Here is a 3,996-nt window from a genome sequence, read left to right as displayed (position 1 = left end):
TAGGGTTGGACATATGACACACTGACCATAAATCTCTGCCCCAGCGACCCCTTGTCACTCTCTAATGCCTGTGATTGGTTAACAAAGACAGATCAGGGTCAGACCTGGTTGTTTTGACTTCAGTGATAAAATGACTATGCCTGTTAGAGTTTCCCCCTACCTGCTCCTAGTCACACAAGAAACATGTGCAATACCAGTTGTTAAACTGTCTATTGCATCATCGTGTGTGCGCTGTCCTGTTTTTTTTGTTTGTGTATGCATCCACATACTTCTCGCTTTCTGAACAGAAGCATCAACTACACAGATAACTAAATGAAAAGCTGGCAGGGAAAACTGGTATTTTATGACACCTACGCCTCTGTTGTAAAAGATAATCCTGTCTGTTCATTGAGTGCTTTCCTATTCACCTCTGTTTTTTCATGTAGATTACTTGGAGGGACAGACTGTTACAGCACAAGTTGCCTGTATTCTCCATTGTATCAGATGTGAATGATGTTTTAGGCCTTTATGAGAAAAGCCACTAGATGGTGCTCAGCACATCCATACCATTTAGTTATTTATTTATATACTGATTTAGTATTTCCATACTTTTTCTAACCTATTCATTTAAGATATGTAATATTACAAAACTTCATCTCTCTGATTATATGTTTGAGTGCTAGTGTATAGGTTTGAGTGCTAACATTATGCGTGTCTTTTTGATGAATGATTGTGTTTCATGTTAGAGTCCCACTCTCAAGAGTCCAGGCGCTGTCATTGTTAAATGTTTTACATCGGATACGATTTTGTAATGTCTTTATCACCATTTTCTATTTCTTTGAATGTCTTAAACTGAAAGTATATATCAGAAACCTTATTGGGTCATGTCACTAGAGATTTGTATACTACTTTGTAAACTCCAGAATGAAATGAGAGGAGCTCAAACCCTGATAGAGGGGATAGGGAGAATAGGGGGGAGAGGGTCAAAATAGCATTACACTAAAGAGTGAACAGCTCCTTCATGCTCTCTCCTACGCTCATCCCTCCTGCCACTCTGTTTGGCCACGGACTCCATGCTTTCTCCTGTTTCCTTGTGATGAATCCTTGGACCTCTCCCCTTGTTTTACTGGCCTCTTTTCGCCATAAATCAAGAGAGGAATTGTACCAACTCCAAGATAGAGCTCCTGTTATGCCCTGCAGCCATGACAGGCACTCTGCACTCCAGTGACAGAGTATTCCCATGTGTATCTGTGCATGGATCCTAGGGTAGCTGCTGCCAAAAGAAACAAAAGATGGCTTGTAATGTTGTGACCAAGTGCCCAAAGGCTAATTTGTAAGAAAAAAGGGACTTTCATTCAAATATGTTTATGAGAGGCCTTGGGAGGCAAATACATAAAATTGATGAGCAATATATGTCTTGACACTAAGTAATGAATTAAATGTTCTCTCTTTCGCTCTTGTTCAATGACAAATACAATGCACATCATATCCAGGCATTTATTGAGGTCCGCTATGTAAGGGACAGCAGAGTTCTACTGAAGTCCACTCATCTAATATTCTAAGTGAGTATACTAGAGAAGACACTGTTGAAGGATTTCACTGTGACACCTTTACAGATGATAGCGTGTAAAACAGTCTGCTGGACAAACCACTTCCTGAATTGGATAGAACATACTGTGCTTTGCCATGTTGTTATTTTTCCCACAACAGAACAATTTTTTTGGTCTCACATAATGCTTTGTCTATGCAATGTAAACAACTACTTTCTACTTCAGGAATTGACATCTAATACACAGGTGGATCTGATAATTGATCAAATTCTAGATTATTTTACTGAATAATTTTCCCTCACTTTTCTCACAAACTGTGTACAATACAAAGGCTACTATCAAATCGCATCTGTTTCTATCTCCTGTTGGGCGAGGGAAGATTCAAAATAAGCTAGTCTGCGCACATTCAAAACATTTTATTTAATCTTTCACTATGTAGTTGAAAATTGATATTAATGTATTTATGGGAGGATAAGGATGATTGCATCAAGTGTCAGAGCTCAACTTCACAATAAATGTTTTTACTTGGTATAAGGGCCATCTAGTGGAAAGACGCTGTCATTACACAATGGGTGCACCCTACAATGTTTGCTTAGTTATTTTCCTAAATGTTAAAGTAATTTTCTCAGAATGAGTCTGAAATGTTTCCAGTCTTGTGTTTTCTATGAAGAATTGGGAACCACTCCGAAAAAATCCCCAGAGAAAACAAAGCAATGTCGTGACGCTCGAAACAGACACATCAAAATGTGATACTATTAGGTTACAGAGGGACAATAGCTAGTTAGTGGTGAAAAGGTTTGTGAGCAGAAAATTAGATATCAGTTGAATAAACTACCTTAATGGTTGGATTGAATAGCAGATCAGAAACTCAAATACAGTAAATTACAATTCAAATTGTAATTGATTTACTAGTATTTATTATTAATACTTTTTTTAGGGGGTAGATAAGCTTTAATATTGCATGTAGATTGTCGCTTCCGTCAATGTAATTGTCTGCATAATTTCCAATCCTCTATATTTTACAATATTACATTTACATAAGTATTCAGACCCTTTACTCAGTACTTTGTTGAAACACCTTTGGCAGCGATTATAGCCTCGAGTCTTCTTGGGTATGACGCTACTGTCACGACTTCCGCCGAAGTCGGCCCCTCTCCTTGTTTGGGCGGCGTTCGGCGGTCGACGTCACCGGCTTACTAGTCACCACCGATCTATGTTTCCCTGTTCGTTTGGTTTTGTCTTAATTGTACACACCTGTTTATGATTCCCTGATTATGTTCATTATTTAACCCTCTGGCTTTCCTGTTTGTCTTGTCCGTGATTGTTTCCTGTTTTGTGGTTGTTGGAGGTGTTTCTCCCAACCATGTATTATTGCTGTGGGAGAAGTTTTATTATGGTTTTGAGTAAACACGTTTTGTTTGCACTCATCCCTGTGTCCTGCGCCTGACTCCGCTACTTCTCTAAATGAAATCATTACAGCTACAAGCTTTGCACACCTGTATTTGAAGTTTTTCTCCCATTCTTCTCTGAAGATCCTTTCAAGCTATGTCAGGTTGGGAAGCGTCGCTGCACAGCTATTTTTTTTACATTTTTACATTTTAGTCATTTAGCAGACGCTTTTATCCAGAGCGACTTACAGTAGTGAATGCATACATTTCATACATTTAATTTAATTTCATGCATTTTTTTTTTTGTCTCTCCAGAGATGTTCGATCGGGTTCAAGTCCGGGCTCTGGCTGGGCCACTCAAGTTCATTCAGAGACTTGTCCCGAAGCCACTCCTGCGTTGTCTTGGCTGTGTTCTTAGGGTTGCTGTCCTGTTGGAATGTGAACCATTGCCCCAGTCTAAGGTCCTGAGTGCTCTGGAGCAGATTTTCATCAAGGATTCTCTCTGTACTTTGCTCTGTTCATCTTTCCCACGATCCTGACTGGTGTCCAAGTCCCTGCCGCTGAAAAAAACATCCCCACAGCATGAAGTTGCCATCACCATGTTTCCCTGTAGGAATGGTGCCAGGTTTCCTCCAGAAGTGACGCTTGGCATTCAGGCCAAAGAGTTCAATCTTGGTTTAATCAGACCCGAGAATCTGATAGTGCTTTAGATGCCTTTATGCAAACTCCAAGCGGGCTGTCATGTGCCTTTTTACTGAGGAGTGGCTTCCGTCTGGCCACTCTACCATAAAGGCCTGATTGGTGGAGTGCTACAAAGATGGTTGTCCTTCTCGAAGGTTCTCCACTGAGGTACTCTGGAGCTCTGTCAGAGTAACCATCGGGTTCTTGGTCACCTCCCCCATTGCTTAGTTTGGCTGGGCAGCCAGCTCTAGAAAGTGTCCTGGTGGTTCCAAATGTCTTACATTTAAGAATGATGGAGGCCACTGTTCTTGGGTTCCTTCAATGCTGCAGACATTTTTTGCTACCTTTCCCCAGATCTGTGGCTCGGGTTTTGCGCTGACATGCACTGTCAACTGTGG

This window comes from Salmo trutta, chromosome 24 (genome assembly GCF_901001165.1).
Source record: "Salmo trutta chromosome 24, fSalTru1.1, whole genome shotgun sequence".
Lineage (NCBI taxonomy): Eukaryota > Metazoa > Chordata > Actinopteri > Salmoniformes > Salmonidae > Salmo > Salmo trutta.
Note: the sequence above shows the minus strand (reverse complement) of the source record.